This window comes from Callospermophilus lateralis, chromosome 8 (assembly GCF_048772815.1).
Source record: "Callospermophilus lateralis isolate mCalLat2 chromosome 8, mCalLat2.hap1, whole genome shotgun sequence".
Taxonomy (NCBI): domain Eukaryota; kingdom Metazoa; phylum Chordata; class Mammalia; order Rodentia; family Sciuridae; genus Callospermophilus; species Callospermophilus lateralis.
Genome location: NC_135312.1, coordinates 120,665,777 through 120,691,308, shown reverse-complemented (window position 1 = coordinate 120,691,308; position 25,532 = coordinate 120,665,777).

Sequence of the window (25,532 nt, the reverse complement as noted above, 5' to 3'; positions counted from 1 at the left end):
CCTCCAATCTGTCTAGGTAGAAGAGACTCACTTATCCTTCAGGCCTAAATTATGTCAGGGGACGGTATTAGTCTTCAGTGACCTGTCACCCTCAAAGAGGGTGACAAGACAGAAGACAGCACCCTTTTGATTTGGGCATTGTCCCCAGATCCTGGATATAGCAAGGAAATAGAAAATAATTACTTGAAAATTTTTATATTGTTTCTTATAGGTCAAGGGTCTCAGAATAAGAAATAATAGAAGTCTTTCAAATACCCAGTTAATTTCTACGTTGCTGGCCTTATCTCTGATTTGATAAATGAGTCATAAAGTAATGTATCTAATAGACAGATGCAATACAGGTCGTAACAGATGCAAGACACAGGTTTAAAGAGTTGACAACATTATGTCATAGGAAAGAAAGAAAGATTTCAGAAACATAATACTTCAATAGCTCCTACGGAATTTGAGGGGGTTTTCTGTCTAATATTTCTAGATTTGTTTTAAGGATTCTGCAAAATGTCATGTCTAGTAAAAAAGAAAAACACTAGAATCCAGCAATAAGCTAAAAGATATTCTCTAAGAAGACCTAGACGGGCAGTGAGACACCTAGTTGATGTAATCACTTAGCTGGGGAGAACTTTAAAGCATGAATAAATGTCCCCCTCTGATAATACATACTATGCAATAGAAAAAAAAAAATCCCCCTGGCTCTATGTGAAGTTTCCCTTGAGTGAGCAGGGTTGAAGTAGATACCTATGTGTGTCCCACAGGGCATTTTGAAAAGGGAGGTTTTAACACAGAATGTGGCTTGATTGGTTTTTTTTTCCAAGGCTCTGGAAAGATGAACCTTTTGTATCATCTGGAACCCCTGATTTATTCTTTTGTTTATTTCTTTATTTTGATTTTATCTTCTAAAGCCAGCATTGATTTATTTTGCTTGCCACCCTCTGTCCCTAACCAATATAAATGCAATAGAAGACACTGGTCATCACAGAGAAGGAGACATATAATCAGAGTCTCACAGGTGAGATTGTGGCTGGCGGTGTAAGGCTCAGGTTCAGCCTGGATCTTCTCATCTAGGCATGGATATTTCATGGTGTTCAGATCTTCTTCATGCTTTTGGGAGAAGACTAAAAAACAAGCTGGGTAGTCTTTCTCTATGTGAAGGTCATGTTCCTGCTTTTGTTAATCTTGGGAGAGTAGCTAGGGAGAGGCTATTTGTAGCTGTTGGGAGGGTCCGCAGTACCCTGAGTGTGGCTGGACAGCAAGGGCAAGTCATCTTGATTTTAGGCCACGTCCTTGAACTTCACCAAATAACTCTCCTACCTGAGACATGGTCTGTATAAATGGCTTTCCATCTTCTTAGCCCCTCCCACCCACTTGCCCTTGCTATCCACCCTAGGTTTAAAGCACCTGAAATTGATCATTACTTTCTGTATCTGTTATTAAGAAAAAAAGAGAACATGAATATGCTTCTTAAAAACTACCCAGCCACCCTAGTCTGATACATATACAGAGGAGAAAGGGGAGGTGTTAAATATAATACGTCACCTGCAGTGTAAACTCATAAAACAATAGAGCCAGGAAATCCAGTTTATACACATAAAGCATTTCAGAATGAGCTAGCTTTACTTTGACAATTGCAAAAGCAGATGCCCAGTAGTTCTCTTCTCCCTCTCACCCCTATATTGCAAACTTTGCCAGGTGTTATTTATGCAATTAAGATGAGAAAAGGGGAACTGTGCATTAACCAGTGAACGCAAAAACCATAGAAAAATAACTAAGCCTTCGGCAAACACTCTCCATATGCAACTCTTGGCTGATAGCTAGTGAATGGAGGCTTTATGTACAATGAGGGGCTGTTGCTGATGTGGGAACCATATGTTGTATGTATCTACAAAATCAAGTTCCTTGGAATTTGATAACTCTTCAATTATTTCTTTTTTGCAAGTGGCTTACGCTTCAATTAACTACAGTGGTTATTATGCAGCTTGCATATTATAGCATTTTTTTATTATTCTTGGTAACCTCTTTAGCCCCAGGCCCTTCAAGGAGAGCTGTGTATGGGCTGCCAAAGCTTTTCCTGCTTGCCATGTGCTTCCTTGGGAGATGCTGAAATGGTATCTAGGCGATCATTTCTACTTTTAGAATTACCTGGCAATTTAATAGCATGTGTTGGAAATCATTGCATTTTCCATATTTTTGAACCCAAAATTTTATTTCTTTCTCTTTTTTTAGTTATAGAGATAGTTCCCATTTATTATCTAATACAGAGGATATATTTTTGTTTCTGTTTTATTAAATTTATTTTTAACTGATACTTAAAAATACAGAGTTGTACATTTTAATTAATGAGGTACCTTGTGATGTTTTGATACATGTATAACATTGTGCAGAAATCTCATTTCTAAGATTTTACTTCAAGGTCATAATGCTGGAAGTGTGCAAAGATTTACTATGAAAAGGAATAGAAAAAGTAAAATAACCTAAATAATCAATAATAAAGATGTAAATAAGTTATGATGTAATATTAGGTAGTAGGTAAAAATAATTTGGTAGAAGAATATACAATAACATAGGAAGTTATTCACAATATACTGTTAAAAACACAACAACTTGAAAGATATTATGTCTTGTATGATCCTACTGTGGAAATGACCTACTTTTGGTATTGTGGAATCCTGTGTGCAAATGTGTAGAAATAAAACTAAAAGAGTACACTTTTAAGCAAGATTGTTCTCTTCTTTCTATTATTAAATATTTATCTTGAGAATATATTGAGATAAATAGATATATTGATATATTTACAAGCTAGTTACTGTTGTTTTATTTAAAGAAGGGATAGAAAATTACAAAAAAAAAAATTACATACTTATCGCGTTTGTTTTCTGTTTTGATCGCTAGAGGTCACCAAAGTCATAGAGATTATGAGGTTTTTCTGTTTTTTTTTTTTTTTTTTTTAAATCAGAGGGATGTTTCTAGCCTCTCCTGTTAATGCACTTTTAAGCATTTACTGGAATATCTCTTGCCGCTTAGACTTAAAGAGAGTAAACTGTTTGGACTAGCTTTTTCCCCTCATATTAAATATTCCCTGTAACAGACAGCCATCTATCTATGGGACCATTCAAAACAGATGGGTGTTTCTGGAGAATGATTTATTTCCTGCTCCGATACCAAAGGGCCCATTGGCTGATACCTGCTGAATGTGAGTTCTGAGTAACTTTGTTGAGACAGAACCACAAAACACCCAGCAGCAGCATACACCGTTTCAAATGAAACAGCATGGGCCATTTCAAGGAAAAAGCATCGTGCCTTTACTGGTAACGTGTGGTGAAGGAGGGCTTCAGTGAAGCAGAACATTCAAGAACACCCATTAGATCATTCGACTACCAGACCACACTACTTTTTTTTGCATGTTGGCGATTCTGCATTTTTTTTTTCTCTGTAACTCAACATTAGCCCCCAATTATGAAGAAGCAGGAAAGATTCAAAAGCCAGATTGGATTTTGCAAACATTCAAAAAAGTCGCCTCACTTCAAAGGGTTCATCAAGCAGAGCCAGAAAAAAATATAGAAACTAGTTTCCATGTTCCTAGCATGCTGATATTCCAAGGGAGTATGATTCATATTAAAAGATGAAGTTTCTGTAATTGAGCAAGATGTACTGTGTAGAATGTATACATTTGTCATCCGTTACAATAAAACAGGCTGCAAGAGGCAAGAAGCCACCCACATTTCCAATATTTTGTTACCAATAATGAGATTAGTTACCAGGTTATGTGGATGAGCCTGTGCTTGTGTGATCTCCTGAAGAAACTAAGCAAATCATTCTTTTCCGTAAGAACTCCCAGTGCTTAGATACCTGACAAATCCAAGCTTAAGACTTTGGTACAAGCCGTACACCAAGCTACTGTGTGCCAGTATAGACATGACACACTTTGCATCCAGTCTTGTTGCTTCGTCAGTGGACTTCATTTGATTTTGATCTCAGTTAACTTTGAAGTGTCTAAGTTCCCATTTTTCATATGTTTTTTCTTTCCTTTTTATTTTTATTTGTAAGTTAAATCAGACAGGCAGTCAAGGAAAATCTGAATCTTGAAAGAAGTAAAAACAACTAGACAGAGTTATATATTTTCATTACTTTGTTTAAAGTAGCACATTGCTGTACTTAAAACACTTCACATCAGTGGGTTATTTATTAAGTTGTAAATAACAGACCCATTTTCCACTGAATCTTAGGAGACACAGTTGAACACATCTTGAGAACCTGTTGTAGGATTTGTGTGAAAAATGCAAAACTACATATTCTAGTTAATGATGTACTAAAAACTATTACCACAAAATAGCTGTTAACCTAAAGAAAACATTTACATAGGAATTCTAATATTTGATATCTTATATCTAAATTTAGGTCCTTTATGAAATTTCATAGACTCTGAATTTCAAACTCTACTAGAAACTGGGGTTTGCATTTATATTTATAAGGTGATTCAGATCCATATCTCAAACACTCACTAATTTTTATTTTACTGTTATACCTTGCATTATGAGACTACTTTCTTATTATCATAAAGGCAGTCATATTTAACAAAGAGATTCATATATAAATGTACACATATATACATGATAAGTGTATTATGAACTCATCACCTGGAAAAATAGAATCAGTTATGCATTGTTTATACAAATTTGTCTTTAAAGGATACTAATTGAGAAGTTTTAAGATTTGGTCCACCTGAGTATCATTTATCTCTTTCATTCACCTCATTATCATCTTAAGTGTGTAAAATGGAACTTTCCTTTAACTACAGAAAGCTGCAAATTTATGTATGCTAGATCATTTGCAGGGTGTCCTGGGACAATTCATGTTACTATCTCATCCTTATTCCAGAAAAAAACAAAGAATTATGAGTTACCTTTCAGGTCACCTAGAAGGGCTAAAATCTCTTCAAGGAAAGCTTGATCCTGTCAAATTACAAATCAATGTAGTTATTAGACATATAATCTGACCAGTGAAGCATGCACCAACTTGGTGCGGTTACCAACCGTGGGCTTAAAAAAAGTTATTGGAGTAGACTGAAAACTCTTCATATCTCTGGGGACAAAAGGTCTCATTCCTGCCCCAGTTCTTTCCCTTCCTTCGAATATCTGTAAGAAAAAGAGAAAGAAATTTGTTTGTTTATGCATTGTTAAGCAAGTTAGGAAGAATCTTTAAAGAAGAGAATTTAGAGATGTAGTGGTGATGCGGATAAAAAATATGTAAGCTTCTATGCTCATTCTGTTCCATGAAAATTGTTGCTAGTAGAATGAGACCTGGCTGAGACACCCATGGCTTTGATTTGTCTCTTGGAATGACTTGGGGGCCATGTTAGCCATGTAGCAGGTTGGAATGTCAAGGGCCGCTCCTAGATTTTTCAGTCTCTACACTCTTAGTTGGAATCTTAAGAATGTGTGATACTAGACGAGATATGTAACATCTTTTTTCAAATTGGTGAATTTTAATCCGGGCATGTTTGTGCACGCCTGTAATCCCAGCAGCTCGGAAGGCTGAGGCAGGAGGATCATGAGTTCAAAGCCAACCTCACCAAAAGCAAGATGCCAAGCAATTCAGTGACACCCTGTCTCTCAATAAAATACAAAATAGGGATGGGGTTGAGGCTTAGTGGTCAAGTGTCCCTGAGTCCCTGGTACCCGCCCAAATTGGTGAATTATAATTATACATAAAAGTGGGATTCATTATGCCATATTCATACAAGCACATAGCATAATTTGTTCAATCTTCTTCCCTACAACTTTTTCTTTTTCACCCCTTTTCTCTCCCCCTTATCTACTTCCTCTATTTTACTAATATCCCTTCTATTATTATTATTATTATTTTAATTATTGCATTATTATTTTATATATAAGTGGAACTTATTGTGGTATATTTCTACATGGGCATGGCCTAATTTAGCACATTTCATTCCCCAGTACTTCTCCATGCCCTTCCCTATACTTAACATCTCTGACTCTCAATTTCATTATTTATTTATTTATTTTAAAGAGAGAGTGAGAATTTTAATATTTATTTATTTATTTATTTATTTTTTGGCGGACACAACATCTTTGTTTGTATGCGGTGCTGAGGATCGAACCCGGGCCGCACGCATGCCAGGCGAACACGCTACCGCTTGAGCCACATCCGCAGCCCTCAATTTCATCATTTATTAAATGGAGATAATATGTACCTGGAAAGGCTGTGATGAAAATTAAGCAAGAGTCTAAATGTAAAACACCAACATAATATCTAGCTCATGAAAATATTTAATAGGAGTTGTTTTCCTTCCACAGAAGTTGTTAGGCAGTTAAATGACTAATAATTTGTAAAAAAAAAAAAAAAAAAAAAAAAAAAAGCTCTGTTAACTACTGTTAATCAAATTTCCACTTGTTAAACGTAATTATTTTAAACCTATAGTTTTTTTTTTGTTGTTGTTATTTTTGCTGCTTTTGATACTGGAGATTGAACCACTGAGGGGTGCTTAATCACTGAGCCATAGCCCCAGCCCTTTTAAAAAGTATTTTATTTAGAGGCTAAATCTTGCTGAATTTCTTAGGGCTCACTAAGTTGCTGAGGCTGGCTTTGAACTCATGAACCTCCTATCTAGCCTCCTAAATCCCTGGGATTCCAGGCATGTTCCATCGTGCCCAGATCAAACTTATAGCTGATATGCACTTATTTCTTTGGGGAGAAATTTAGCCAACAAAACAAATGGTCTGAAAATGTATATAGAAGTTCTACCAGATAATTCAAAGTCGAATTTGAGAGAGCACTCATTTTCCTGCAAGGAGAGAAAATATTATTATCAAAGAACTATAGTATTTGGAATAGTTACCATTTTCCTTTCTTTAGACACCAAAATGCTCCAGAAGTAGATAAGAAAATACATTGAGTTGGGAATTGGGGTAGGAGGAGCAAGAGAAAGAAGAAGAAGGATGAGTGAGTATAGATTATACTTGTCACCACTTTAAGGAATGGAAAATCATGTCAGAATGTAATTTAGTTTCAAGGACACTTTTATTTGACACTTATGGCTAGACATATACCCCTTAAAAAGCTTGGGAAAGGTGTTTGTTGGGGAAGAGGCACACTTTTGAGGAGCAGGAGGTTATTCCTGGAGTTTCCACTTAGGTGTCAGAAAAGTTTCAATGAGAGGATCCTGGCAAAAACCGATACCCCTGGAGGATTAGGCCCTGAGAATTTAGTCCTCTGGGAGAAGCAGTGTTGTATACCCCTGAAGGGCACTAAAAATAGAACTGGTTTAGAAGTCACTAGAGCACAGAACAAAGAGGCCTCTCCTGTGAGCAGGAAGCAATTAGAACTAACCCAATCCAACTTAATGCTCTGGAGGGGTGTTTCCTCATAAATCAGGGCCCTGATGTACAGTGACTTGTTCAAAGTCTGAGAAGCTATCTTAGAAGAATCAAGGTCACAAGTCAATCTGATATGGGATGAGAGAAGAACAGAAGGAGCTGGGATCTTGCTATGAAAACCAGCCCATTACGGCCTCTTCCTTAGTAACTTTGGTCAGCTTGCTGAAATGACAAGCTTCAATTTCTTCATCAGGGAGAAGGCGATAATAAAACACACTGTGGCCTTGGGAGGAAGATGAAATAAGAAAATGCATGTAAAGGTTTTGGCATTGTGACCCAAGAAGTAGCTATGATGATAAATAATATTTTTAATAAAATATTAACAAAAATCGCCTATCAAGCGCCCTTTATGGAACTATGTTAGGAATGCGGGGGTGCTGTCCAGAAGAATGTTCTGTTCTATCTTTAAATGAAAGTGAAAAATGATGGTTTAGATAACAACAACCAAACAAAATGGGAATTGTATTCTAATATGCTCTTCAAATGTCTCCTGAAATGAGAGTCATGTTAGATTAAATAGAAACAACCTCGGCACAGAAGTCTCATCATTTGAATTGTGACAATTATCTTTGTGCCCATAAAACCTAAACAAATTATTTGTTTTTACCTCTGGAGAAGGCATCATTTAAAAATATACTTAATTTTATTGTAAACTGATCAGCTAGAGTCACTATATTAAATATGCTGCATTCCAATAAATATCTGTAAAATACATTTACGCCTGTACTTGATCTACATTCAGTTCTCTGAAATCTTCAGCCAATGAAATGGATAACTTGAGAATTCTAACAGATAAGCAAAGTCAAATTTAAGACGGTATTTATTTTCTTTCCAAGAAAAATTTTATAATAACAAAGAATAAACTTCATTATTTACAGTGTATGTCATCTTTCTTCCTCTGAGCACCAAAAAGTTGCAAAGCACGCAACTCTGAAAAGACATGGCAAAGTAGTGCGTTGTCTTTAATGTGCTACTTTTCTTACTGTGTATGTTTTGTTGCTGCCTGTGCTTGTGTGAAATCTGCCTGGGAGGTGAGGAGTTCCCTGGGGATCCAAAACCCCTGGGAGAGGTAGAAGAAAGAATGGAATGAGTCTTCTCCCTCAGGGAAGATTCTGTCTTGACATCACTGAGATTGTCATTCCCAATCACAAAATCATCTTGGATGGTTCATGGACATGGTTATCAAAGTCCATGACTTCACAGTCAACAGGTATAATTTATCCAGACATTTTTTTAATAAAAATGTCTTTGGTACATAAAATATTAACAGTATAATGTTCAGTAAAGAAGTCATAAAAATTGATGATAATAGTAAGTGATTATAGCATACTATAGATGTGGCCACATCGATGTTTATAGCAGCTCAATTCATAATACCTAAGCTATGGAACCAACCTAGGTGCCCTTCAACAGAAAAATAAAGAAAATGTGGTACATACACACAATGGAATATTTCTCATCCATATAGAAGAATGAAACTATGGCATTTGCTGGCAGATAGATGGACCTGGAGACTATCATGCTAAGTGAAATAAGCCAATACCCAAAATCTAAAAGTTGAATGTTCTCCCTGATATGTGGATGCTAATGCACAGTAAAGGAGGGAGTAGAAGTTGATTGGATTAGATAAAGGGGAATGAAGGGAAAGGAGGGGGGACAGGAATATGGAAAACAGTGGAATGAATCAGACATAACTTTTCTACATTCATATATGAATACACAGTGTAATTCCACATCATGTACAATCACAAGAATGGGAAGTTAGAGTCCATGTTGACTAATATTTTAAAATCACTCCACTGTCGTGTATACTAAAAGGAACAAGTTAAAAAAAGAAAAAATAGTAAGCAATTATAAAAGAATAGAATCAAATTATCATAAGGACTTTCAAGAACAAATCCATTAGGGCAAAATAAAGCCATGGGTGAAAGAAGATTTAAAAAATAAGCCGGAGAGGGCAGTGTGTGAAGAGTTGACCAAGATTTACTGTAAGGCAGTAACCATGAGGCAGGAAAGGGGAGGGAGATTGAGGAAAAGGGGCAGAGTATTTGTAGGGGTGAGATACAGGGGTGGGCTAAGGTGCCTCCCAGGCTTCTGTCTAGGTGAACTGGGAGGATGTTGGTGCTATTCCCTGAGATGAGAAAAATCAGGAAGAGAATAGATGTAGAGGGGCAGGCTGAATTATAACCAATAAATAAGTGAATAGGAAGACTTGCTTATTTTATTGCATTTGAAATAAAAGGCAATCAAATACAGAGCACTATGCACCAAGAACGATTGGCACTATAAACAGACTCAATTCAATTTTGACATAGATCAGTCTTTTATGATCAATAAAATTTAACTTTCTGAGCTTACTCATTATTTGCACAATAAATTTTGGGGGAAATATGGTAATAAATGTCAAGAACACTGATAATACTGATACTTTATTTAATAATTTTATGATGGAAAGGTTAAAAACAAATCATAGATGTGAAAATGCACACAATGATGTATCCCTCAACAATTAAAGGAACAAAATATTGACATCACCTGAAAAAATCCATCGAGGTAGTAAAATAAATCATAATATATCTATAAACAGCCTATTATTCAACCATGAAACCTGGTTCTCTTGAAGAATCTTTCAAAATGTGAGTCCTTTAGTTTTTCCTTGGCTGCCATAATTAATCACACCAAAACATTAGCTTGAAACAGCAAACGCACATTATCTTGCCCAATTTCTCAGATTGGGAATCTGGGAGTGGTTTATCTAGTTGTTCTGGCTCCAGAAGACTAATGAGATTTTTTTTAAGCTGTTGGCCTGGGGTTGTTGTCTTCCAAAGGTTTGTCTGGGGTTAGGAAAGCCATTTCCAGGCTCATGCATGTGGTTATTGGAAGACTTTCTGGCTGCTGGTTGGAGGCCTTGGTTTCTCCCCATGTGGTCCCTGTCGTATGGATTCTCACAGCAGGACACCTTGCTTCCCCAGAGTGAACAATGAGAGGGAGAGAATCCATAGGGAAGCCACAGACATTGCTAATCTAATCTTAGAAGTGACATCTGCCATTTCTGTCAAATGCCGTTGATCGCATAGACCAATCCTGATACTATGAGGGAGGAGACTAAGATGGATGTGGATGTCAGGAGGCAGGGATCATCCAAGGACATCTATGGCAGGTAGGGCATTGCTGAAGATGGAAATAAAGGGCATAAAAAGTTACTTTCTTCAAAAATTCAGAGAAAGAAGAAAATGTAAAACAATGATAAAACAGGAAAAAACAGAATATTAACTGAATATGTACTCAGAATATTAACTGTGTTCATCTCTGTTGTATGGCTATGATTTTTTATTTTCCTCTTTTTAGTCTGTGATATTTTGCAACAATTTTGGCTTAACATTTATTTGACTCTTTATAGTCTTCACAAATGTTAAAGAAGCTCAGAAAACACATGGAGCTTTTAATATTAATTATTTCTGCATTTGGTGTGAAGATGTTCAATAAAACTCAAGTCCTTGCCTAAAAAACACTGAAGTAGTGTACTAATTTAATACAATCAGTTAAGCTAAGGATCAAGAGATTATAGTTTGATTTCCTTTTGAGCTGTTCCATATGTTCCCCCAGCATAAGTATTTTGTAGGAATTTAAGTATCATAACTAAGCTTCTGGTGGATGGCCCTTAAGTTATTTTGGTTTTTCAGTTTTCTCGCTTTATAAAAGGGCGCTTTGTGCCTAGGCTCAATATGCTCGAAGGTAACTTTCTAACTCTAAAATTCATCAATTTTCATCAGATATTTACTAAATGCTTAATAAGTATTTAAAGCATAGTGCTTTCTTAGTCAACTGTACAACAGCCCAAGATTCATGAAGGATTCAACGGTGTTTTTGGAAAGAAAAGTTGGTGCAAATGTTTATTTTTTACTTGCACCATGAAATCTAGGCCCTGCCCCAACACACCAGAGGTTGGCATCTGGAGATGTAAAAAGTTGTAGAGAAGTTTTCTGCAGCATTTACAGAGTTTCGGTAGTCTGCTACCTGGAGGGGACCATATTTGCATTTCATTTAGTCCTGAGCAGTGTCTGTAGATACCCCAACCAAAGACCTTCCTGGTGTTTTAATGTTTACTGGTATTTCCTTCTGCAGGATGTCCGCCCTGCTTGTCTTCCCGCATGAGAGAGTGCAGATGTTCCTGAAAACATCTTTGCATGGATTTACTTGAAGCAAGATGCCGAGAGAAGGGGCAGAGCTCGAGGGGAGTTGTCAGGGCAGAGAGAGGAAGGCAGCTGGGCAGGGCTTTGCAAGCTACTGAAACGTGATCTGTTCTCTAGGAAACAACTTCACTTTTGTCTCTTGAGAAGGGACTCTTGCTGTTCCAGAGGCCAGGAAAGTTCTGGTATTCTTTCAATTTTTTCAAAATCCAAAAGTCCCCATGATGGTGACATTCTTAGATAATGTGTTTGTTCTCAAGAAGTGTCACCAGAGCATTTCTTAGTGTCTGAGATAAAGAGACCTGGATGTACGAAAAGATGGTCCGCGGAAAAAGGAAGAAATGATTTAACTCCAAGCAAGTAAGAGGAATGAGTAATTATAAAATCTTGTCAAAAGAACTTAATAAGCACGTCTCAAAATGCTACCTGTATGAGAAAACTACTGCCACTGGGAAGAGATTTGCACCTCCAGGCTGTAGGGGACTATGGGTACACATACAATAGTTAAATGTTTAATAATTTGTGGTGCACTCTTGAATTTCTGGGTACTTCCTGGAAGATGGATAGTACTGAGTTGGGCCTTAGAAATCTGAGGACTTACAAGAGAGGAAGAAATGCCTTGAAGATGGTGCTATTAAAAGACTTAAGTTAGGGACTGGGGATATTGCTTAATTGATAGAGTGCTTGCCTCTAGTGCACAAGGCTCTGGGGTTCAATCCCCAGCACCACCACCACCACCACAAAAAAACAAACTAAGTCAGAAGTCAAATTGAGTACAGTATAAGCTATAGTGGATGCATCCTGAAAGAGAGGACATGTGTACTCAAAATTTCATTTAAAGTAATGCACAAAAAGTAATTCAGACTCTAGTTTGTGGACTAACATAAGCCTATTTGAGTGGAAGCCTAGAGGGCTTTTATGTCTGTATTTGTACTGAATCAGACCAATTCAACGTGCCAAGGAATGCAGAAACTTCTTGGCCATGCTTTATGAGGCCAATGTAAAGATTAGTCTGAGACGAAAAAGAACTTCACAGAGATCACTTTTCCCCATACCTCCCCCAATGCTGACAACCTGCCCCAGAGTTTGAATTAGATGAGAGCTTAAATTAGATGAATGACTAATGAGTACATGTAGAAGAAGATGGAGAGGTGGCTAATTCAGAAGTTTCACTTTCAAGCTCTGGTTCTTCAAGTTTAACCACAAACCTCTGGCTTTGTCCAACCAAATCGTTAAATGTATAAACACAGATGAGTTACAAAGAAAGAGCCTGCATATAGGTGGGCGACTATCAATGTCTTTGATATTATGCTATCTTTTTTCTCTTCTTTTTATTTGGGGGCAGGGGACCAGGCATTGAACTCAAGGGTGCTTAACCACTGAGCCACTTCCCAGTCCTTTTTTAAAAAAATTATTTAGAGACAGGGTCTCGCTAAGTTACTTAGGGCCCTGCTAAGTTGCTGAGGCTGGCTTAGAACTTGTAATCCTCCTGCCTCAGCCTCCCCAGCCATTGGGATTACAGGCATGTGCTACCATGCCCAGCAAGGGCTATCTTTTTTTTTTAAATGATTAAGTACTCTCTTATCATTGTCATCTTCATCATTGTGAAGAAGGCAGATTCTCTGAGATGGGAAAAGAAATTTGTAAGCTCATGGAAGACAAGGCATGTGTTCATTATGATGAGGAAGAATGGAAAGAGAGAAAGGAGTTTTCTCTCACTCTCTACCCTTGCACTATGTGTAAAAGAATAAATAATCCATATTTATTGAATGTTTGCAACGTATTGTGTTATAGCAGTAACTTGTGTGCATTATCTCACATAAACTTTACAACAATTCAGTGAAGTAGGTATCATTTTGCTAATGAAAAAGTTAAAGGTCAGCTATGTTAATGATTTGCCAAAAATAACTGTGAGTTGTGGCCTCCATCTTTGAAACATGTCTTTGTACACCAAAGCCCATTCTCTTTACTCTTCCCAGGCTTCTTTCCTGAGCAGTACTGGAAGAAATGGCCCATGCACCAAGGTTGAAATGCAATCAGCTACTCGGCTGTTCTTGGAAAGATCAAATCTGCTTTTACCAGAGGATCTTGCTTTTTCCCTTTGTATTCTAATCAGTTACTACCTCTCCTCCTAGAAAGGACTTTCCTGACCTCCCCTCTGAAAATATGACTTTTGTTGCTCATAATTCCCTCACTGGCCTTAATTTTCTTCGTAGCATTAACTTCAACACAACACTCCATATCTATTAGTATATTTTTTGACATCTACCTTACTATGCATGCTTTGTGGTGGCAGGAACTTTGTGTGTTTTGTTTACTCTTCCATGCATTTCAGGGATGACTTGGTGTCCAGCATTTGAAAGATAATCTAGAAATACTTATTGGATTCAGATTAATACATGTGTTACTATGAATGTTTTACTTAATCTGAAGTAGAAGAAAAAAAAAATCACAATCAGCCTCAATTCTCTCTTTTAACATCTCCCTTTGCCTAATGCCCTTGGCTGTCCATGTGGCCCTGAAATATCAAGCCTGAGCTGACCACCACAGTGTCTAATGCTAACTTTCATCACTGATGTTGGGTGGAGATGGTTGTAGCACAGATGGCCACATTTACTCTCCTAAAATGGGGCTTTAGTGCTTTGAGGCAAATGCTTAGCTGAGAAGGGTTATATCCCAAACTCCTCTCTTTTCATCGTGGGGCAGCCCTACAATTTGTTCTCAGAATGGACAACAGTTGTATGGTTCATTTCAGGGATGACTTTTGAAGTAATAAGTATGATTTCCACAATATTTCCTTTTTCTTTTTCTCAGAGCATAGAAATGAGCTCCTATCATGGTGGATACTGTTGGCAGAAGGAAACTGGATCTCTGAATCACTATGTGGAAGAAAATCATATGCTATCTCTAGGTGAAACACCAATATGTTAAATAAATAGAAAATCAATTACTGGGGCTGGGGTTGTATTGGGGCTCAGTGGTAGAGCACTTGCCTAGCTTGTGTGAGGCACTGGGTTAGATTCTTTGCACTACATATAAACAAATGAATAAAATAAAAGTCTATCAGCACCTAAAAAAGTTTTAAAAATATTGAGTCAAGCCTCTATAATTTGGGGATTTGTTTGTTTTCATATATGTGTCGTCTGTTTTATTAAAACAGCCTAGGAAAATTGTAGAAGAGGATGTGGTGGAAATTTTGAAATAGTTGTGCAATCTGTGAATGAGAAGAAACTTCAGAGATACTTCTTTTTCCAGTTTTCAATTTCTAGATTTAAAGTACTCTTTTGAAAATAATTCTTTAAATGAGAATCACTACTATTTTGCCTTTTAGATGTAGAAACAGGTCCCTGGTTAGTGACTGAAAAGAGCCAAGTAAGAGGAATTTGTAAATAAAGACTTTTAAAGGTAGTGGGAAATTTCTAATCAGGTCAAACCAACTCTTATCTGCCTGTCATTGTGTCTTATGCTTCAGGGGATTAAGAACATACAACTGCCTTTCCCTGAAAGGCAACTGAGATTTCCTGGACTCAGCTGTTTGGGTTCCTGTGGAATTGCTGTCAGATTCAGTGACAATTGGTTTCGCTGCAATGGCTGTATTAACACTTGAAAAGAAGTAGATTACTTCTTCTTTATCTTCATGCTAGTCTCTCAGTGATTTCTTGCTTATCTTTTTGCAGATTGAGTAGGTCCATTATAAAATAATTAGTTTGGTGGATTCCCTGTGTTAAGGTGTGAGGGACTTTTTATAGGATATGAGTTTTATTCTTGTCTCCTGATCAAGGAGTGGACAGAGAAATATTTATCCTCCAGTTCTGCTGCTTCTCTGTACTATCCTCCACCACAAGGATTAAATGTCATTTCTTCCCTGGCTTTAGAAGCAGACAGTGTAGGCCGGACAGCTTAATCACACTAACCTAGATAGAGGGGCAAGTGCAATGTCGTTTCTCCAAATTACACCAAGTATGCTTAAAGTCACTGATTAAATAATTAAAGGAAGCAAGGAGGCAAGCTGGATAGAGAAGGAATGAAACAGAAGTCCATGTGTTTCATTTTGTCAGTGATTAAACTCATCTTTCATGATTATTACTTTGATATGTAGAAGATATATCATAATTGTTTTCCTAAGCAATATGAACTGAAGAGACAAGGTATTTAAAAATTAGTTGATATAAAAATTTTATGTATATATATGTATTGTGTAAATACACGTATATGTATATATGAACATATTCACACATGATGTACATATAAACATATATATTATATGTGTGTGTGTGTATTGTATATACCTTGATGTATTTTTCAAACTGAAGAGACCTATAGCACTTATACAGCAAAACCCCCACACACTGGAAACCCTCCCATGCTCCTTTTTAGTCGCAGAATTAATTGCTATTATGATTTCTAACAGCACCACTTAGTTCTGCCTCTTTTTAGAATTTTTATGAATGGAATTATATAGTAGACACTTTCTTGTGTCCAATATCTTTTACTAAATGCTTTGTTGGTAAGAGTTACCCTATCGTTGCATCTACTTGTAGACCATTTATTCTTGCTACAGTATAAAAATTCCATTGAATAAATATGCCACAATTTATTTCTATACTCTACCTTTGACAGACATCTGCACAGTATCCAGTTGGTTTGGAGCTATGCACACAATACAATGATGCATATTCTTGTTAAGTCTTGTGGCAAACAAGTGTTTTTGTTGAATATATACATATGCATACTAGAAAGAATTAATCAATACTGTCAAAAGTTTTCCAAGGTGGTTGTACCAATTTACACTTTACCAGGTGTGTAGGAGTTGAGTTGCTTTATATCTTTGCCAACAATTGGAAAATTTTTGTCTTCATTGTTTTGATTGGACTGGAGTTACATTATATTATGATATAATTTGCATTTCCTTGATGACTAATGAATTTGAGAATACAGAAATATGTTTCTTGACCAGGTGGATATCATCTTTTATAAAGTCACTATTCATCCCTTTTACCCTTTTCTCTATGAAAAGTTCTTTATATGCTGGAGATAACAGTCCTTTGAGATACACACACACACACACACACATAATCCTATATGAATACACACACATATGCACACACATTATTTTTTACTACTTTGTGGGTTGGCCTTTTGTTCTTTAATATTGCAGTTTGATGCACATATACTTTAATTTTAATTAGACACAGCTTTAAGGCAAGAATGATACTAGACTAAGTGTTAAAGGGAAGTGATGTGGCCATGAATGGAAGAAGGGCTGGGATTCCCAGCACTGTAGAGCTGCCTTTCAAGCTTCTCGAAGCCACTTTTCTTTTTCCTCTTTCTACTCATTACGCTGGGAAATCAAGTTACCCCCAGAGTGTCATAGGAATAACAGGAGTAACTTTTTAAAAACTGTAGTACCACCAAAGAATTTCCATTTGAATATTTGAACATGAAAAAACTTAGTAAAGATGGTTAGAAAAGTCAAGACACTGTAGTTTTTCCTGAAAAGTTGACACTAGCCACAGACTTCTTCAAACTATTTTCTTCTGAAAATAATAAATTGAAAAATCAGTTTCCAGTTTCCAATAACACAGGGAAGATGTCAATTAAGTGTAATATTTTAAATTGTAAATTTGCCTGTAAGAATCTCCTAGGGCCCTGGAGTTGTATGATCCTATAATGGTGACATTTTTATTTTTTAAAAGTCAGGATATGAGACGGTATTATTTTAACATATAGAATTCAATGCTAGAATTAAATCCAGCATAAGATCTATGTTGGAAAAAACAAACAAAGCATATTACACAGCTCTCTGATTAATAACATGAATGAAGAACACATTCCTCTGAAAAAAATGGAATTTACTATGTAAAATCTTGTATATAAGGCATATTTTAAAATCTTGGCTCTAGAGTGATTTGGTGAAACGATTATATTCCTCATAACACAAAATAAATTCTTGTCATATTATTAAACATTTTACAACCTCAAAATGCTCTTTTATAGTAGACCAGTTAGAAGAGCTAGAAGTTAGGATTAAAGCTAACTGTATTGTGGTCTGGTGAGGGTTGAAGCAGAGGGCAAAGTTTCTAGAAGGTTTTCCTTCAGCCTGCATATAAAAGATCATTCAGCTGCTTGACACATCCAGTGACCTTCAAGTTCATCACCCAGGTGTGCACGGCCTACTGTCTTTCCTGGGGAAGGGTCCAGTTATCTAAACACTATTTGTACCTTTTTTATATTTCCATTGTAGTTAATTACAGAAAAATGGTTATAGGCAATGTCCCATTACAACAACAAAAATATCATGGGAAATATTAGAAAAATTATATCTGAGAATCATATAAAAATAATAGAATACAATATTTTTCTGTCCTACTTTCAAGAATTTATTTAGGAACTAATAAGTGTGTATTTTGGGAATTCACAATCCCCTCAAAGGTAGAATGGTTCCATTCCTCTTAAGGCCTTTATTCCTACCATGTTGTATATATGTAATTTATACTGTGGTTTAAGTGAATGTCAACTTTAACTTTTGAAATGTTAAGATATGAGTTTAACAGATATTGTCTCTTATGATGCTACATATCCAATGACTCAGAACTTGGAAAATGACTCATTTAATACTAAATTCTCCTCTCTAGAAATGTTCTGTTTTCTGATATAAAAAGTGATCAAATCATTAAAAGGTTTTAAAGGTCAAATCTCCCTCTAGGAATGTGTAAGGAGATAATTTCCTGGCAGCCTAAACAATATTCTTATGGGTTAAATTTTCTCCAAATATGATCTGTTTTATTTTGAAATATAAATATTTTTAAAGCATAAATTGCTAGCAACTGGAAAATTGGTTTTAAGCACATGTGATATACGATTTCACAAATGTTTAGGATCACGGTGTTATTTCCATGACTATGAGATTTCATAAACACATTCTATAGCAACTACTCTTTGTGGTTCACTGTGTTTCTGCACAACTGAGGTGCTTAATTAAACACAAAAGTGCTTTCTACCCATTATTGTAGATGCTTTGCTTTCTTGTATTCTTACTCAACATTTTATACACAGATCTGTGCAAAATGTAAAATTTCCCCTTGGGTTAAATATATACAATAAATGCATGTGTAGCTAGCAGTGTTTGATGCCAAATACCCTTCACACAGCTCTATCAGTAGAAGCTGATATTACATATAAAACCAGTTCTCTTTTATCTCTTGCATTCAGAACTCTTGCTGCTCAAACTACTGAATCAATAGAATTTTCACTGCCTATTCTGCTTGGTGCAATATTAATTCTGTTTACTTATCCTTAACATACAGTAGAATTAAAACTATAGAGGAAAACCTCTTTTTCTTATTAGGCTGCTGGAAAAAAAAACTCATATTCTGTGATATCTGTTTCTAATTTGTCTTTGGGGAAAGGAATGCCAAATAGTTGCCTTGTTTCTCCCTTTAGACATTTAGAACCTCACCAAACTACAGTCAACCCAGGATGCACACCCCGGCATGGGATTTTCCCCCCTCCTCAGGATCATAGTCAATAAATTTGATTAGTTTGTAAAGCATTCCAAGCCACCAGCCCACAAAGCAGGTTGAGCCAATGCCTTCACTCACTCTTGTTCCTTTAGACCACCAGGGCTCTAGTTTGTATTTTTAAACCTGGGTTAAATTGTGGCATAACCACAAACCATTGTATGCTATTAACAGTGGGGTTCCAATGAATGACTGACAAACAAAATCTTAGCACACGAAGCCTGCTCCTTTCGATGGTAAACACATGTTATTAATGAAACGTTTCTAACAGGACCAGGCAGTTTGAAGTCTGTCTTGACTGACAAGACTGTATTTTGCTATATGCACTAAACAAACAAAACATTTAAAAATAGTTTATTAGAAGAATATGTTTTGGTGAATTGTGAAGGTATAATTTGCAGATCTGGATTCTGAACTGAGTATCCCCTCGTCCTGGATTATAGTGTAATATCTCTCCAGGGTTCAAAGGCAGCATGTAATTCCTTTATCTTCCTTAAGAAGAGCTGCATGGTGTTAAATTCAACCCGTGGTCCAGACTCAAAGAGAGTGATCTTGATGCAAAAACGACTCATCACTAGTATCATACGGGACACACAGCAGGTGAATGTCTGTTTTATGTGCAGTTCTGAGGCTCAGAGTTCCTGAGAGAATGGCTGTTGTTCGGTAGGATGCTAAATAAAGATCAGATGTGATTCATCCTCAGCTTCCTCTAAGTTCATGAGGTAGGTGAGTGAAGACTTTGTTCACGGCCTGTTTGATGTTTTCATTTATCAGTAACACTGGCTACTTAGTATGTAGGTATCCATGAAAATAGACAGGGAGTCTTTTGTGCAAATTTCTCCAAACTCCTGTTTAACATAAAGGGATAGAAAACCCCAAACCAAATAAAACAACACTGGCATTGCATTTTAGATGTCTTTGAAACATTCCAATGTTTTGGACCACCAAACTCGAACCCATGGTGGTTGCATTTAGTTTTGATCAAATTGGGCAACGCTGCCTCAAGCTGGTTTGCATTTTTTCTCTTTAAATTTACCCCTATCCTGTTAGAGTAACCGGAGAATTACGGAAGCACAACGTCCCATTAATCTGTTCTGTAGAGTTCTTTTGGAAAGCGCACTGAACAGTGAGGAAATGAGGGAGTAATGCCACTACCGTCCAAACAGTTCCAAACATCAAATGTTTTCAGAAGTGGATCATCACTGTTTCCACCAACTTCAAAGTGACCAAAGGTAAAACCTTTATGCAAACCACACAACCATGATGCAAACAATTCTTTTCCTTGAATTAACTGGATGCCTTTTGCTCCACTGAATTGACAAGTTAATGTGATAGGTATGGTCTAGCAGTAAGTCGAACAAGGGCTCTCTCAAGTAGTTCAGCTTTCTCTTGCTGTGACCAAAATACGTGACCAGAACAACTTCCAGAGGAAAAGTTTATTTGGGCTCATGGTTTGAGAGGTTCAGTCCATGGTGGGCTTACTCCATTGCTATGGGCCCAAGATGAGGTGGAATATCATGGCACAAGGGGCTGATAGAGGAAATCTACTCAGCTCATGGAAACCAGGAAGCACAGGGAGAGTAGGAAGAGCCAGGGACAAAATATGTCATCCCCAAGACACACCCAGTGAACCCCTTCCTCCATTCATAAATCACCTGCCTATAGTTATTAGCCAGTAATCCACTTGAATCATTAATCAATCAAATATATTAATCCACTGATTAGGTTGTGATTCTCATAATCTAATCATCTCATCTCCTGCATTATCACAGGATCTTTTGGGGGACAATTCACATCCAAACCACAACAAAGGGCAATATTGGCGGGAAAGGTGTACCATCTGCATGCAGGACAAGTGCATGGGTGAATAAGTCCAGCCACCTCCACTCCCTTCGTCTCACTCTCTGTGTCCTTTCTTATCTCTGCGCCACATACACCTTACTCCCAGCCAGCAACATTATCTTTTTTCCTGCTTCCCATTGGCCCAAGAGTGTCTCATATGTGGGCTCCTCCTACTTGCTCCCTGGTCCTTAGTGTTCTGCTTTCTGTGCAGGGGGCAGTCAGGAACACAGGGTTCCTGGTACTTTTGCTTTGTGGCCTAGGGTTTTCTTTCTGCTCTCTGGTGGCCCATCACACCTATGACCTGCAATGCACACTACCATAACATACCTTGTCTTCTCCCTTTTCCTAACACAGTCCTTTCTCTGAAGCTCCTACTAATAGACTTGATAATCTAACTGTGCTCTGCCACCCAAAGTGATGATAATTGAATAACTCAAGCCCTCTTGTGTGCATTCACAATGGGATGCTTGGAGAGACCACACCTTGAAAAATATGAATGTATCATAATTGGCTCACTGTGAAGATGCTATTAGGGAGCAAAGGAAGGCTTCCAGTATCCCCTGGAATCCTATCTTATGGTGTAGTAGCTGTCCCAGTTATCTACTATATGCTGCCTGGAGTCCCTAGAACCTTCTCTACCTGGATGCTTGCTGTTTAGAGACTTTACCTTAAGTCTATTTACTCACACTCTCCTTTCTCAGGTAAAATTAATCAAAAAAGAAATAATTTTTGAAGTTAGCTTAAGCAGGCTTGATTTATATTTATTTGATTTAATGAGTTGGTAGAGAAAAATGGATACCTCTAATATATGCACTATGATAGAGAATTAAAGGATTTCATAGCTGATAGGGAACTAAGAGAAATAAACCACCTCCAGATTTAAATGATTAATAATAAGAAAAAGACTATAACCCAAGACTTTGACTTTTCAATTCACAGTGCTTACATACCATACCACTTGCTGTGAAATTTATATCACTACATTAATGAAACTATGTTACTTATAAGATATTTCATGTAAAAGTGCATATGTTACTGGTAACTTCTTTAAATAGTGTGTTATTGTCAAATATGTACACACTCATATGTATACACACACATATGCAAGAAGACTGAGGGTTCAGAGATTTAGCTTTAAAAATACTTCCAATTTGTCCTTTTGAATTTGGTATCCTTACAGATTTCAGGATAAAACAAAGCTGTTATGTCATCCCTTCAGTATTAGGAAGCCAGCCACAACAAACATTGACCTCTATTTCTTGTCTTGGCTTTTGAATTGGCAAGGGCTTTGTCATAAAATTAGTGCTTCAAAAATTTACAAGATGAGACAAATGCATAGTTCTCAGGCCTTATCTTAAATGATGCTTTAGTTTCATCAACTATTTCATTCATTTAGTGTTTGCTACAGGCAGGGCATTGTGCTGGACACAGGGAACACACACAGTGGAATAAGACATTTCTGCCTTAGCCATTGAGCATCCAGTCCTACTAACAAGCATTCTCTTTTTTTCAGGGCACACAGATGAACAGCATTTTCTAATCTCCTTTACCATATCCCAACTGGCAGGATGAAAGTGGAAATTTCATGCCTATTTCAGACCTGCCCTAGACATATATTCTATGTATGATTCTTTCTGTTTCCCATCTGCCACAGAAATGGGTAGGACTTCACAGACCTAAATTACACCAAGAAAGGAGCCTGCATCCCTGAATAGCTATGTGGAATAGAGATTCCTTCCACCACCCTCAACTTAACAATGGACTGAGATTTCACAAGCAACAAATTCATTGTGTTAAGGCATCAAGGTGCTCTAACTGCTTGTAGAACTGTGAGTCAGCTGTAAGCAATCTTGTTATGTAACAAAAGACTTTGAAACTGGCCCCTTAAGGTAAAAAGTACTCCATGTTTGAGCAGTTTGGACAGGGCTCAGCTGAAATGGCTTGTCTTTTCTTGTCAAGAAACTGACTAGGGTTTAAGGTCATTTGGTGACTTGGATGGGAGCTGACTGGTCCCATTTGCTTCTCTCACAAGTCAGGAAGTTGGTGCTGGTTTGTTGAGTCCTGTGTCTCCAGCATGCTAGCCTAGACTTCTTCATGATAAAAGGCAAATGCCAATTCAGAGGCATTTTTAAAGCCTCTGCATGGCTCCCATTTGCCAGAGTTCTGTTGCCAAAAGCAAACCACATAGGCCAGCTCTGAGTCAGCATGGGATAGGACCATGGGAGAGCATGCATATGAAGAGGCATGGTTCATTGGGAGCCAGTATCAGACAATGGCTGCACAAACTCTGATGAATGCTTTCTTATATTTGGAGTATTGTTTTATACTTCAGAACTGAATGAATATCTTAAATTCCAGGACCCACCAGCCAGTGTGAAGTCTGTTAAGAGGTTAACTCAGCAACCATTTTCCTTTTGAGCTGCAATAGGAGTGTGAGTAAAATCCAGCCTGAGTCAGCTTCTAAACAAGGATGAAGTTCAAGTTTACAAAGCTTTCTTGCAACCCTGAAGCAGATTATTTATACTTTTTTTTTTTAAACATTTGCCTTTAAAAGAAACATTGATCTGTAATTTCATAAAATGTTGAGTTGAATATTCAGCCAAAGCAAGCTAAAACTGTTTCAATTTTTTTCCTCTAACTAGGTCTGGCGGCAGCATCATGGTGACAGTGTTGTCAATAGGGCACTGTGCTGCGAGACAGGAGTCCTGAGACCCCTCCTCTGCCTGGGTGTTAAGGAACTCTTCACCTTGGACAAATCACTTCAATTTTCTAGGTCAGGAAATATGTTAATTGTCATTAACATAACAATTCGAGGTTGAGGAATCTGAGCACAGGTAAGCCACTGATTCCCAGGAAAATATTGAGCCAGTAGGCTGGGAATGACCTGCAGGTTCCTTGTCTCCTAAACCAGGTCTTCTCTCTTCTCTGACCATATCTACTGAAAGCGCTCCATTGTCAGTGCCACCCATTGATAAGGATCTGTGATGACGGACAGATGCTGGAACTCACACAGGTATTTCTAGCATTTAGGTAGGATTAGCTACCGAACCCCACCTGCCACAGCATCTCTGAAGCACAATCTACAAGCAAACACAGGATGTAAAGGATAATCCCTTGCAAAGAAGAAAAGATCTCCTTAAACCCTGAACATGCTCAGAGGACCATCACTGGGATTAGTGGATAAAAAGCATTATCCTAAATGATCTCACTAATTTGCAGTATAAAATAAGTGAATGTCTCAGAGTGACGGGAATTAGATGGTACAAAAATAGCTGTGACTTGCTAAAGGAAGGTTGAGAGATAAGAGATTGTGACTTAAAAGGCATTTAGTCCTTTGGCTATTTAGCGGTTTCTAATGTGATATAAAACACAGCATCCATAGGCTCAGGTCAGTGATGATATAGAGAAGGGACCTGGCACACAGACCTGGGGTTCCCTCGGGCACCTTCCTCCAGAGCAGTTTGTGAAGATGGTCTGCCTTACTGGGGCTTTGGAAAGCCTCAAGTCCCAAGAGAACTTTGGTCATTGTAAGGAGCTCAGCCACGTGTGGAAAGGTACATTTTACACCTACTGCACTGTTGGGAGAGAAACAGCCATGACCTCCAGTGGTCATCCCCCAGGGTTAGTGCTGCTTTGAGTTTCATTCACTGAGTGATCGTCCAGTATGAGTTCTTAGTGGCCTGTTTGTACCACAGCCCTGGGATCTTGAGAATATATACTCTGTGGATCAGCCCCTGCCTATTCCTGGCTTCTGACTCCCTCCTTTCCTCATGTTTTGGGAATCAATTATCTCCTCTACCAGGCTCATTGCCTCCTCAGGAGTTATTATTACTTTTGACCAAAACAGCTCAGAACTGTGCCTTAGTACACTCTGGCCTGTCATTGGCTTCTCCAGAACATGAACTTGAATCCAGAACATGAACTCTGTGGGTTTTGTTTAGCTCCAAAACCTGATTTTCTCCTGCCAATTGCTGAGGGTAAGAGCAGATAGGGCTAAAGATACCTGTGCTTTATAGTCTTAGCTTTATGTTTAGTAGCTGACTGACATTAGGCAGTTGTATTTAAGTTGTTTTTCTTGGTGCATTGTAATTGTGTATAATTGAGGATTCATTGTGACATATTTGTACTACACAAAACATAATTGGGTTAATTTCATTCCCTAGCCCTTCCCCTTTCCCTTCCCTCCTTCCTCACCCCTGGTCCCCTTCCTCTGTTCTACTGGTCTCCTTTCTATCTTCATGAGATCCTCACTTCTCCCTTATTTTCTCTTTAACTTCCCCACATGGGAGAGAATATACAACCATTGGCTTTCTGGGTCTGGTTTATTTCACTGAACCCAACGTTCTCAAGTCCCTCCATTTTCCTGTAAATGACATAAGTTTGTTCTTTATAGCTAAGTAAAACTCCATTATGCACATATACCACACTTTCTTCACCTATCTGTCAAGGGACACCTAGGCTATTGTGAACTGCACTGCCATAAACATGGGTGTGCCTGTGTTGCTATAGAATGCTGACTTCAATTCTTTCGGATAAATATTGAAGAGGAGTATACCTGGCTCATTTAGTGCTTCCACGCCTAATCTTTT